Source organism: Carassius auratus, chromosome 7 (assembly GCF_003368295.1).
Source record: "Carassius auratus strain Wakin chromosome 7, ASM336829v1, whole genome shotgun sequence".
In the NCBI taxonomy this organism is placed as follows: domain Eukaryota; kingdom Metazoa; phylum Chordata; class Actinopteri; order Cypriniformes; family Cyprinidae; genus Carassius; species Carassius auratus.
Window position 1 is genome coordinate 5,677,764 of NC_039249.1, and position 14,515 is coordinate 5,692,278.

General features: G+C 38.3%; 1 protein-coding gene across 2 annotated transcripts in view; it reads left to right on the forward strand.

Moving 5' to 3' along the window:
* The window catches only part of LOC113105649 (lysine-specific demethylase 6B-like), a 77,548-nt gene that overhangs the window by 18,522 nt on the left and 44,511 nt on the right, over nt 1–14,515 (forward strand). For both annotated transcript variants that reach the window (XM_026266853.1, XM_026266854.1), the window contains exon 3: nt 8,990–9,026. The gene's annotated coding sequence lies outside the window, so the exon portion shown is untranslated. The remainder of the gene's footprint in view (nt 1–8,989; nt 9,027–14,515) is intronic.

Genomic DNA, 14,515 nt, shown 5'->3' on the forward strand with positions numbered 1-14,515 from the left:
CAAATGCAAGTTGACGTTACACTCATAAACACGTGATGTAGAATATTCTGCTGCTGTTTCATCAGGATGATATGATACATAGACTGCTGCAACAGAACAGCCACAACACAAAGACTCAAAAACCAAAAAGCTTTTAGTTGTGGCTTCTAATCCCAGTGGAAAGTTGTGTTGCTCAGAGGTTCAGTAGATTTAGTGGAGTACTCAGTGATGTTTTGCATAGGACACATGTATGCTACCTTCATGTATTTAGGTCATTATGATTTTTTATGTTTTTGAAAGAAGTCTGTTACGTTCACCAGGGCTGCATTTTTAAAAAATTAAAATACAGTAAACACGTTATATTGTGAAAATTATTTTAATTTTTTGTCATTTTAATATATTTGAAAAGAATTTATTAATTTAGTTATTATTGTAATTTATTCTTGTGATGGAAAAGTGAAATTAACTCCAGCGTCTTCATTGTTACAGGATCCTGCATAAATCTTTCAAATGTGCTAATTTTATTTTTTTTTTTTTTTTGGAAAACTTGTTGGAAGTTTGAAAAATGTATATTCATTGTGAGAAGGATTACATTTAACAATGTCATTAATTAGATTAGATTTCTTTTATATGATTGTTAGATGTCATCGAAGGCAATCCTAATGTAAAAATACTGTCAGTCAAAACAGAAATATTGTGCATCCCTGTATGGGATACAGACTAGACAGTTGTTGACTTACAGTAAAAGTACAGTGATATACCATTAATATGGATGTCAATATAATGATATTTTTTTTATTTTTAATAATTGGTAAAGAAATGTTTGAAATCTCTTTTGACTTGTGATTGCAGACTGTAGCACCTGAGAACAGTGTGTGGCACTGCTTAGATTTGTTCTGAAAGTTTTGGATTATGCATTGAAAAAAGAGGGTTTGGTTTCTTTATCTCTCTGTTAGACATAAATGAACTGCAATGCATCGAGAGTTTTAAATGAGCCGAGAATGATAGTGTGTGTGTTTTGGTGTTGGAACACCTGCCAGCTGTTTCCAGGTGAGTGAATGGAGTATATTCATGTGAGTGTTTGTGTGTGAGGTTTAGTGTCAACGTACTGTGTCTGTCTGCTAGTCCCAGCGGGGGAAGAGAGTTGTGTGTGTGTGTGTGTGTGTGTGCGCGGTTTAAAAAGCGAGAGGGGCTCACTGCTTAAAATATACAGTGTGCCCGATGAAAGCACTTTCTTTTCCTTCCTTTCAAACTGTCACCAGATTACTTCACTCTCACATGTAAACACAGAAGTATCTCTCAGTGTGTCTCTGTTCTGTTTGTGATGTTGTGCTGTAGCTGCTGACCTCGGCACATATAGAGGTCTCAAACATTCCCACACGCTTACCTGAGATACTGTAACCATTAATCGCACACACAGAACCGGTTCCAGTCTTTTGTAACTGTTGTATCTAGCCTCTTTCCTCTGCAGTGTGTGTGGGTGTTTTTGTGTGCTTATGTGCAAAGTCTGTTTGCCCAGCAGATATAGAGAGGCATATAGAAGTATACGTAGGTGAATGCTTTAAACCTTTGAATTATGCAGTCAGGCACAATATAACCTACAGCATGCTATGTGAACTTTTCACTTCTTTCCTCTGTGGTGTTTACATTTGCTGTCTGTTTAGATGCTTGTACTATTTTGGTATCTAGGTTTGCTCATATTGGTTCCATCTTAGTGTGTATTTATACTTGGTAACTGCATGCTAGTGTAAATGTTAGTCAAGACACATTTGAGATGTGATCTGATCACTCAGACCTCCGGGATTGAGACGTAGCCAAGACCTGTATTTGAAATGCAATGCATTTGTTTGTTCAGTCCACAAACAGATGTTTGTATTGTGTTTGAAAGTCACGCTCACTAAATGTGCATTCCTTTAAAGACTTAAACAGGGGGAAAAAACAACAGTAATATTAAAGGTAGGGTAGGTGATTTCGGAGAGGCTAGCAATAGCAAGCTAGCTATGAAAGCATAAGATCCCACCCTCCCTGCAAATCACTCTCCAAAGCCACGCCTCCTCCAAAACACATGAGCGCATATATTAAATCTAATTTATTCCTGTTATGGCAAAGCTGTTTATAGCAGCCATTAGTCTTCACTGTCACACCGTCTTTCAGAAAACATTATAATATGCTGATGTGGTGCTGAATAATCATTTCCTAATATTATCAATGTTATTTTCAATCCTGTTAATTTAAACAGCCTTAAATTCTACACCGGTGATATTTACTGCATCCCTCGATTAAATCACAGATTTCAATTGAGTCTAGTTGTTAGTTTGTTTTATAGTTACTACCTTTACATTTTCATTTGATTTACTGTGTGTTATGTTGATTGTATTTTTAGTAAGTAAGTTTAGTTCAATCTCTACCCTGCTGATGTCATTATTTCTAACTTTGGCTGCATGTGGGGTTATACTGGTCACGTGGGAGGAGTTTGCATGACCTTAAGGGGTCATGAGGGATTTGGGGGTGGGGTACAGATGAGGGGCGCCCCATGAGATATAGAACATCTTGAAAAGGTATTTGTAGCAGCGGGGATAAGGTTTGTCAGGAAGTGGATCTGTTGTTAGTTTATATTTGCAGCAGCAAGCTCATTTTTGTAGCTTGTAGGAAACATGATAAAAGGAATGTAAACATGCATGCACACACACACACACACACACACATCTCCATCTCGTTTCTCTTCTTTTATCACACACTCATGGCTCTCGTTTTTACTGATAGCATGCAGGTGTGCCATCAATTACACACTTTCCTTCCATCTCACACACACATGCCCCGCCGTCTCGCTCTGTCTGTCTCTCTGCTCCTTGTGTTGTTGGTGTCTGGGGGTAAGGGCCCTATTAGTGCCTCTGTCTGGAGCCTGGAGAAACCCTACACCCGACAGAGACGGAGAGACAGAGCAGGAGAAAAGGGGGGAAATGGGGTAACTTGATCTCTTTGGTTTGTCTATTCAATACAGAGGTCACTTGCTCAGGCACAAAGCATTAATCCTTATACACACACACACACACACGCACTGACTCATAAACACTCATTTGTCCTAAAATCCCAGAGCAGTAACATGCAATGTGATGATGCAATTCCAAGCAACAGTACTATTGGACTATTCACTATTGGAACTGCCATCATGAAAGTGGAGCCTATTTTTTTGGGTGGCTTTTGTCAAAGGAAAAAAAATGGCTACTGTCTGTTATATCCTCCGGCACAAAGATTTTGTGGATGACAGAGAAAAGAAGAGTGGAAGTAACTGAAATAGAGGGACAGACAGACAAACAGTGTTTCAATTGAAACGATGGAATCTGTCTTCAGGCACAAAAGTAACCGTCCACTTATAGTTTTTACTTCTGCTTGTAAACCAGAAATTACTTACCGGCCTTTATTAATAGTTATTTATATGGGAAATTGTCATATTTTTGTCTTTTTGACAATTTTGTGTCACCGTCATGGCGTGAGAATAGCGATTCCTAAAACTTTTTGTCAGCCGAACCCCTTTGACCTAAATTATAAACATGAAGTAGCCCTGAGATTTAAAGTTAATATGAATTAACTGAATATGAAAAACACATTTGCATACTAAATAGTATTACATTGTTAATTATATATATATATAATATATATACTGTATATACATACCAGAAATAAATTATTGAAATATATTTGATTAAGTTTACAGATAAGCAAGTGGAAAAAACAGTGCAACACGTAATGTAGCCTATATATGCTGAGTTTCAGTTCATTTTTGTGACAGGCTTCATTTGTTCACAGAAAGGAAACTCAAATGGCAGAAAGTGACATCCTATTTGTTTTCTTTATTTTAAAAAAGCACAATGTTTTGGTTTCATTGTGACTGTAGACAAATAAAAGCAGACCTTTATACAGTGATGCATTATTAATAAGACAATAAGTGTTTAAAGTTGATTCTGCTGGTATAAGGAAACAGTGTAAGTGATCGTGCCGGCATGCACACACACACACACACACACACACACAAAACACATCGGTTCCAGCATTGCTAACTTGACAGCGTGGTTGGTACTTTAACTAAATAAAATAAAATGAATCAAACATCAAAGTGCCCGCCTCTGTGTTACCATTGGAACTGAAGTACAAGCTTATAATTAACATGATAAATAATAGTTTAGCATTCAGATACGTTGCATCGCAAATATGGAAATATTATGAAATATTTTGATTTGTGCTGAATGAGAAAGGTAGGATACACGAGCACAGAACTCCGTTTCACAAACAGTTGAGTGCACAAGCCTTTAAAGTAAACTCCTTTGTCAGTCTGTGAGAGACGCATTCAGAGTCAGCACATGGTCACTGTCTAGTGGGCTTTGTTTTCAAGTAAAACTCACGGCATTCGCTGTTCTTCTTCTGGCAGCTGGTTATCAAACAGCGTTGCGTTGCTGTGGGCACCCTCTCTGGATTGGGGGTGAATTGCCTGTATTCATTGTAAAGTCTCATGCACCGAACTGAGATGCTGTACCTTAACAGTTCGGTATAAATACATGTATCGTTCCACCCTATATATCTATATATATCATATCTCATATGAGTGTACATCATTTTACATTCATATTTAAGTGCAAATTATTCTTTATATTTAAAACTTTTTATATGAGAAAAATTCCTGTGTTCAAGTTTGTGAAAGTTTCTAAGATGACATTATTACACTAGTTTTGCAATGAGGCTTTTACTACAGTATACTGGCATTAGAGCTGCTTCTACAGTTTTGTTTATTTCTGTGAATCAGTTAAGATGTTGATAATCAATTTATCAATTTATTTGTGTGCATCATTCAAAGTCATTTTGAGCCATTTGACATTAGTTCCATTTTTTTTTTTTCATAGAAAATTATTTTTTACTTTTATTTTATTATGTGCCATTAACATTTTGATTTCTGGAAATGTGGTTAGTCTGATTAAATATAATCATATTTTTAAGCCATTTCAGAGCAAATACAAATACAATCAAAATTAAGATATTAAGTATCATAATTTGCTGACAAATGTGAAGACATATCTTGTAAGCTCCGGAAGCTGTTGTGTTGTTGGTTACTAGTGCTGTAGGGAAGCGTGTGTGTCTTGCGTGGCCTGGTGATCCCCTTTCATCCGGGGGTTTTCCTGCATGCACTGCCACTGCATGTGGCCCGGGGCCAGAGCTGAAGCCTGTTCTGCCTGTGCCAGAGTCCCTGGAGCCTGGAAGGACAAAGCTGGTCTCCTTCCAGCTCTCTTAACCCCCAAATACTGGCACTGCACAAGCTTTATCTGTGCCTCTCGCTCTGGCTCTGATATCATTTCACTTTGACGGCCTGCTCTATCTCCGGCTCCCACAACCCTCCACACGTGCTCTCTTCCACACACACACGCACTGCAGCTGCGGTGGCCGCTGTGTGGCAGTGTGTGTGTCTCGCGCCGTGTGTGGCCTCACATCAAACTCGTAAGTATTTTGGTTAATGAATTCTTCGCCCTCACTGTATGCCCGTTAGAGTGGTACCAGCGTCTAAGCTGCAGTACCGCCCCGTGCACCACCCACGGCGAGCCCCAGAGAGAGAGAGAAGTGCTGTCTGGGGAGCTTAGGGTGGTTCAGGTCATGTGTGGTCCTCCATAGTGTTTTAATTAGGTTCTTCTCACTCAAATGGATCATTAGCTATAACGAGTCCAAACCACAGAAACATGCGTAGACATTTGTAACAAACACACGTATGAGCCTAAACAAAAAGCAAGAAATGCACCCAAAAAAATTCTTCTGTGTTTATGTGTGTATATATATCTGTGCTGCACTATTTGAAACATTTCAACAGTTTACGTTCCCTTTGTAATCATGTGCAGTACTGTTCAAAAGTTTGGAGGAAGTAGGCCTGGTTTTTTTTTTAAAGAAAGAAAGTAATACTTTTATTGATCATTGGTGCATTAAATTTATCATAAGTGGCTATAAAGACATTTATAATGTTACGAAAGATTCTGTTTTTAAATTGTTTTGTTTAAATGTTGTTGTTTTTTTTACTTTCTATTCATCAAAAAATGTATCGCAAAGATATTCAGCAGCACAACTCATTTCAACATTAATATTTTATTAAGAATGAACATTCAGAAATTAAGAAACGTTAAGATGACTTCTTGAACCCCATTCACATCCAGAATGATAACTATAAGGGCCGTTTCATAGTCAACGCATCTGTACGCATACGCATCCCCGAGGCTACGCATCGTTACGCTTCGACCGCCATTATGCGTCGGTGTGTAGCCAAATGTGTCGTCCTAGTTTTTGATACGCGACGCGCTGATGCACGCAATACTATGGTTTGTCAGTGGGGGCGACATTGCAAGTATTGTACATTAATTCAAGTATATTGTGTTTACAGAAGAAGAAGGTTTGAATACAATGGCGGGCGAAGAGGAAAAATTATGTGAACTTATACGAATTCATCCACATTTATACGATAGTTCATCAGCAATAGAATACACTCCTCTTCAGTTGCCATTGTGATCTGAATGTCACGCAACCCGACTCTACCAATATCACCCGACTCTACTACCCCCTGTTGCGTGAGCGGTGTATTGCTACACACGCATCGCCCGTGACGCTTGTTTAGACTATGAAAGGGAGCGCGTTTCTCGCGTTGACTATGTAACGGCCCTAAAGATAATGATATTAGCATCCACACAAGCGCACATGTGTCTGCTGCTTTAAATTCACAAGTTCCTTATAGCAGGATTCATTCTGATTGGGTGTCAATGTTTTCATCATTCATCTGCTTTATCATTAGTTGTTGTGTGGATTCTGCTTTTCTTTAATATTGAGAATGGTTTTTACAACTATATCTTTATCGTTATCTTTATAGTTATTGTTCCTGGTTTGAATAGACCTTTATAAACCAAATCAGCATTTTAGATGGATCATTTGACAGTAATGACTTCTGAAAATTTAGCCTTGCCAAATAAGGAATAAATTACATTTTAAAATGTTTATCTAAATAGAAAACAGTTATTTTAAATTGTAAAAATGTTTCACAGTATTACAGTTTTTGGTCAAATTCTTTAAAAAACCGTTAAAATATCTTACCGATAGTAGTGTATGCAAGCGGATTCATTCTGTCATCAGTATCCCATCTTAAAATCATTGTGGGAATATTGTTTTCATATAAAAAAAACAGATAAAAAATCAGCTCAGTGTAAAACCCTGACAATGCAAGAAACCCTCATTTATGTGATATATTGCACATTAGATAAGCCAGCAGACCTGTGGTAAAGGCATTTATATGCACAGCGAAATCGAAGCACTAACTTGACCTTACACGTCTGAGTGAGTGTGAAAATTGTGTGTGTGTCTGCGTACAAAAACTTTTAAGACACCCTGAACCCTCATGACCTCTGCGCCCAGACGTTGTCCCTTCCCCCATGCCAGTGAAAACCCCCATCTGCATTCAACACAACATCACAAACCTACACACAGCTTCCAGCAGTCACCATCCCTCCTCTCTCACTCAACACGTATGAAGAAAACACTGCTTTATCTGCATGTAACATGATGACTTTTACTGCACAGCATCTGCAGTCCTGTGTGTGTTTTGAAATAAAACAGTGAGCCATGCACCGCAGTACTTTTCCACAAATAAGGGATAGTGTTGTCACAATACCAAAATTTCAGTAGTTAGAAATCAGTTCTCAATATGACCAGTACAAACATGCAGGCTAAACAGACTAGCAAAAACATGATTCTTGCTTTGATGGATTTTTTATGTATAATGTGGTCATGGGAAAAAGTTAGGACACCCTACTGAATTCCATAGTTTTCCTATCAGGATATAATAAATAAAAAAAATAACTGGACCTTTTCAGTTCTTAAAATTTGGAAAATAAAACCTCAGATGAACACATGGTATATTGCATATATTCAACAAAAATAAAGCCAAAATGGAAAAAGCCATGGGTGACATAATTAGGACAACCCTGCTGTCAACATAAGAATTAAGTGGGTAAGTAGCAGTCAGGCACTGCTTTGATTAACTGATCATCAGCAAGTGTGAGCACCTCTATAAAAGCTTCAGGTGTGTGTTAACATGGTGCCAAGGAGGTAAGACATCAGAATGATCTTAGAGAAGCAGTTGTTCTATCTAAAAAAAACATGGCAGCACGGTTTAGGTTTGCAAGTTTGCATCTATCTTTTAAAAGTGTTTTAGAAGAATGTCCTTTGAACAGATGAGACCAAAGTGGAGATGTTTTGCTATAATGCACCGCAGCACGTTTGGTGAAAACCTAACAAGCATATCAGCACAAACACCTCATACCTAAAGCCTGCTGATTTTGGGCTCGTTTTGTAGTCACAGGACCTGGGCACCTCACAGTCAAATGTGAGGACATCCATTCAAAAGTGGATCAAAAGGCAATTGAATAGGCTATGTCTTTATATTTATGTTTTTTTTATTCCCAATAAAGTCAGGTCTATTATATTCACTATTAAGAGTTTTTAACTATTCTTTTGACTAATCACACCTGCACCATTCACTGCAGTGAAGAAAAGTATATGTACACTTCATTGCTTTTGTTTCATTTATTCAAACAGTACATCAAGGCGCTTAAAACGCCAAGGTTATGGGTTCTAATGCATGAAGACTTATACCTTGAATGCAATGTAAGAATCATAATGCAACAATAAAAGCATCTGGCATATGTATAAATGTAAATGTAGTAATCTTTATTTGTCAGATTCACTATTGTGAATGCTGCTACACTTCTGGATCTATTGTGGAACTTCTGAAATGTAAAATTCTTGTAAATATGTGAACTTGCAAATATACACAGAAGAGCGGCTAGCACAGTTTCACTGATCAGAGCGTTTGGAAAATGCTGCATGGGCTCTTTTGGGTGCTTTTTTATGTGTTAAAGTGAGTCTTGAAGTACTACATGGTAATGAATCCGTCCTGCTGGATATTCATGAAGTTTTCCCTTTTTGTTTTCCACAGAAGACAGAAACTGATTCGGGTTTGGAGTGACGTGAGGGTAAGTAAATTGATCGTTTTCTTTTGTTGATGAACTGGAACTATCCCTTTTAGTAGAGTTTTTTACACTGTGACCATTTAGTGAGTGTGTGAATGACAGAAGTAACAGAAAGGGGGGTTGAAATCCAAGATAAAAGCCAAGGAAAGAGAAACTTCCAAAACTTCAGAGCCTGTCTGTCTCCCTCACATTCTCTCCCTGGAGTCAGACAGGAGCGGGATGGGGGCGGGGACCAGACAGGTCGACGCCCCCTCAACCATATGCCCACAGTGAGAGGGGCACACATGTCTCTGTCCAATAGGTGGTCTGCAACAGAAACAGAGCACAGTAGTTTGATGGATGTGGCCTAAAGTGACTCAGTCTTTGGTCAGTGTGTTTGTGTGTGTGTTTCTCTTCCACTCTATTTTTATATTTTTTAACCCAAAAGGTGACTCACTCTCTTTCTGTCTTTCTGTGGGCCAAAACCAGTGTGTGTGCAGTGAAGACAGCAGTTGAACACACAACCTTATGAACATTTTTAAACAGCAGCCTTATATATATATATATTTCTATATGCATCCATGCACACAAAAACTCCTTGAACCCGTGAGGAAAGTCTGTAAGACTCACGTGCTGAGGCATGTACAAACCAGCAGCATGTGGTTTGTGTTTGTGTGTTTGACCCTTTTTCCCTTCCTCTCTCTTTTTTCCTGTCGCTCATTCTTTTTGGACTTGTTGCCTTTCCTTTTCCAACATCCAGCAGCTATCAAAGCACTGCCCGAACATCCCAACACACACACAAATAGCACATTCAGAGCGGTTCACATACTTACTCCTTTGTATGTGAGCTAAGAGAATCCAGATGCACGTGCCTGTGTGTGTGTGTGTGTGTGTGTGTGTGTGTGTTTTGTCTAAGCCTGAGCTGTCTGTAGCTGACTCAGCTGATAGTGAACACTTAATAAGGTCTTTTTTGGACAGATCCGACAGTAGTTTATTAGGTCTGTGGGCTTTCTGGGCACACATTCAGACCCTTCTTTCAGACGCAAGACTTCTTAAACTGAAATGTGTGTGATGAACATTTTGCATGGTTGCTATGTCAAGGACCTGTTATGGAACAAAACAAGAGTAGTGTGTAAACTAAGTTTGTGGTGAGGAAATTATTTCATCACTTTTTTTCTATAAATATTGAGCAGCACAACGGTTTTCAGTGTCAGTAATAATAAGAAATGTTTCCTGAGCACCAAATCAGCATATTAGAAGGATTTCTGACATCAGTATATTAAAACAGAAAACAGTTATTTTAAATTGTAATAATATTTCAATATATTACTGTATTTTTGATCAAATAATATAGCCTTGGTGAGCTTAAGAGAGTTGTTTCAAAAACATCTTACTGCAAACAAACATTTGTAGGGTAGTGTACATATGTGTAAAGAAAGATGTATGGCATCGGTGTGTTTCCACCACTCAGCATTTATTAATCATCCTGCTTCAATCCTCTTTAAACCTAGTATTCTGCTTCGAGTCAGTCACATGTGGTCAGTGTTAAACACATGCGTAAACAGGGTTAAAAACAATGTGTCTCATTGCATTAACATTACCTGATATTGTGAGTTGTGCATACAATCATGAAATCAGAGACCCTCTTGGTCACAGGAGATGCATTTCAGATGCATGTTATTACCAGGTGTAAACAGCAGTGTGTCTCCGTTTACCACTAGTGACCGGATCACATGAGACGGATGTTAATGCCAGGTGTAAACAGACCAAGGTCACACACACACACACACACACACACACACATACTGTACAAGCAATAAAAGTGTGTGTGAAGTCTATTATTCATCATATACACAATGCATAGACAAAAGGCAGATGCATTCATATCTAATGTGAAATTGTTGTTGCATTATTTGTGTTTTTACTTGTGTGTGTGTGTTTCAAAACCACATGCACATATTCATATGTGAATATTAAGTATTTTCGCCATTACATTCCAAATAACTTTCACGTTCACACACACTTGCTCCATTCTACACACACACTTTTAAACTATCTCTGCAAGCTGTGAATCAGGGCCAGAGGGGAAAGATGAAAGATCAGATGGGAGAGTAGGCCACATGAAAAGCCATGCTACTGCAGGGTCAAAAAGATCACCTTCTATAAAGGTCAAAGTTCATGCAGCCCTGTCATGCTTCAGCACGTGTCCTGAGCAAGTGTCCTAGCAACCGAACCGGAGTGTTTGCTGAGTAAATATGCATCAGGGTGCATGAGCCCGAGATCGCCCGCACACACAGACTTTGATGTTCAGGATCCCGGTGGGTTGAGATGAAATGTGGAGCAGATTTTCCAGGGACTTTTTATTTGTTCTTCCTGTTTTTCGGTCCATGTGAGATGAAAATAAATCTGTGTGTGATCTTTGCCTCAGTAAAACAGGGAGCAGTGGGGAAGGAGGCACATATGTAGATAAACGAACAGGATTTCTTCAAACTGTTTTTCCACCATGATGATAGCTAGCATGAATGCTTGAAAGCTTTTCGCTAATGTGACAAGCCTGCATAGCTAGCAGTATTTGTGTTCACATTGATCGAGATTGATCTTAATGCCTCATTTCAAACACAAATAAACTTATTCTTAGTCTAAGATGTTAACCTGAGGTTCTCAGGATCATTAAACAGCGTATCTTGTTGATACAAGAGAGAATTTTACTTTTTGGGTTTCAGGGTGAGTAAGAATAATTTTTTTTAAATGGAATTAATACTTTCATTCCACAAGAATGCATAATTGATCAAAAGTGACAGTAAAAATGTTACAAAAGGTTTATTTCAAATAAATGTTTTCTTTGTGACAGCTTCCACAAAAATAGTAAGCAGCACGACTGTTTTAAACCTCGACAACGATAATTACAATAGAAAATTGTAAATTGTAAAACTGAAAATTGCCCTTTAAACTTATATATATAATATTAGTTCTTGGCAACGATTAATCTCATCCAAAATAAAAAAAAGATTTTGTTATATAATATTTGAGTGTATACTGTGTATATTTATTATGTATATATAAAGACACATACATACATTATATATTTTGAAAATATTTACATGCATTTGTGTGAGTGTGTGTGTGTGTGTATATATATATATATATATATATATATATTATATATATATTATATAAACATTTTCTTAGATGTATATACATGCATGTGTATTTATATATACATAATAAATAACAGTACACACACATATATTATGTACACACAAAACTTTTTATTTTAGATGGAATTAATTGTTGCCCAGCACTGAATAATATTTCACAACATTACTGTTTACTGCAGCCTAAGTGGGCATAAGAAATTTGTTTGAAAAGCATCACAAAATCTCACCAACCCCAGACTTACCATTTAAATAACTTAAAAATTCAAAGTAGCATTTGCTGTTCAACTTGTCCCTGGTTGCCCCCAGCTAAGTTGAGTCTGAGACCCTTGGGTTAACCTTTGTGAGAGAAACATGTCCTCCAGAGACAAAGTCTTAAAGTCTTGCTTGAAGTTTCACTATGGTGCAGCATGCATGCATTTGTGTTTGCACATCTGGTTAAGTAGGTGTGTAAATGCCTTGTGCAAAAGATGTGTCTGTGTTTCTGCAGGCCAGTCTTGTGGCGATACAGCTGTATGTGTGTGGATTTGTGAGTTGTTGTCGTCTTGGTTTCTGCTGGTCTGCTGAAGTTCCTGCTAATGTTTATTCCTGAGCCTGTTTATCTCATGGTCCACGTGAACTAGACAGTAGACATGATTGTGTGTGAGCGTGTATATGATTCCTACCGCTGCTTATAGCTTGCATTGCCTGTGTTGCCAGCAGAAGTGGTATTTCTAAAAATATCCCATAAACCCACTCACCTCCTCCTGCATCCCCTGCTGGATAACCTCCCCCCGCTGTGGATCGCTCCACCCTGTCATGAAATGCAGGCTGCTCCTGCTGCACATTCCACATGGAAGAGCAAACCATCTGCCTGCAGAGCCAAAGGGGAGAATTCCCAAGGAAGCCTTTCTTGCTCTACAGCATGCAAATGATATGAAAATTTGTGTTTTTTCATGTTTTCTCACATGCACACACTTTAGCAGAAGTTTTACTTTGCAACACACTTGCTACCATGCATGCAAGTGTCTTTGTGTGCAACCGTAGTGCGTACTGAAGTGTGCATGCAAGTCATCTCCTTGTGCGACATGTTTTGCTGGTCTGCTGGAGCGTTCTGCTAATGTTTATTCCTGAGCCTGTTTATCTCATGGCACGTGACTAGCTAGACATGATTGTGTGTAGTGCCGCTGTTATAGCTCTGCATTGCTTGTTGCCGCAGATGGTATTACTAAAAATTATCCCATAACCCACTTCACCTCTCCTGCATCCCCTGCTGGATAACCTCCCCCCGTGTGGATCGCTCCACCCTCTCATGAAATGCAGGCTGCTCCTGACTGCACATATCCACATGGAAGAAGCAAACCATCTGGCCTGCAGAGCCAAAGGGGGGAGACATTCCCAAGGAAGCCTTTCTTGCTCTACAGCATGCAAATTATATGAAAATTTGTGTTTTTTCATGTTTCTCACGTGCACACACTTTAGCAGAAGTTTTACTTTGCAACACACTTGCTACTATGCAAGTGTGCAACCGTAGTGCTTATTGAAGTGTGCATGCAAGTCATCTCCCAGTATGTGTTTGATTCTTATGTATGGATAAGGTGTTTCCATGCATGTGTTTATATTCCTATATGAGAGCGTGTGTTTGGCCAGCTGTGTAGAGGTGCATTCTTTAAGCTCCAGGCGGAGGGGGGGTTGGAAAACAGAGCAGGCGAATTCCCTCTGAACATGTCCAGGACTAAACTGCAAACCCAACAAAACTCACGTAGCTTTCTGTTTGTCTCTTTCTTTCTTGTATAAACAGAAGTTAGTTTGAGTTGAGAAATGTCAGATTTGGTTATTCTACAGTTTGTTGCTTTGAATTGTTTTAATGCTGTAATCTTGGAAATAATATAACATATTAAAATATAATAATGCCAGCCCCGCCCCCTTTTTACTCCCACTAGTCTAAACAGGAAGCACTTTGGATCCTGCTTTTTCAGGGTTGCAAATAAACCGTATGTTTCTTGTTCTCTTTCTTTACAACTCTTATTCATTCTCTATTACAGATTGGAAAAAAAAAGTAACAAGTTCAGTCAGAAGAGAACGGAAAAGTTTAGTTTCACTGCATGATCATAGTTGCTCCTGTAGGTGTTAGTGCTTTTGTGTAGAAGATAACATGTTTAGTTGTGAGTCTAACTTTGAAAAAAGTAAACCCATTTGCTTCTAATTATTTTTGTAACAATATAAATGACTTTACTGTTGCTTTTGATCATTTTAATGCATCCTTGCAGAATAAGGGTATTCATTTCTTACTGGCCACAAACTCTGAGTGATAAATTTATTACAACAATTTGATCAAAACATTTGGAAACGTTCATACACATTCATTAAAAGAACAAC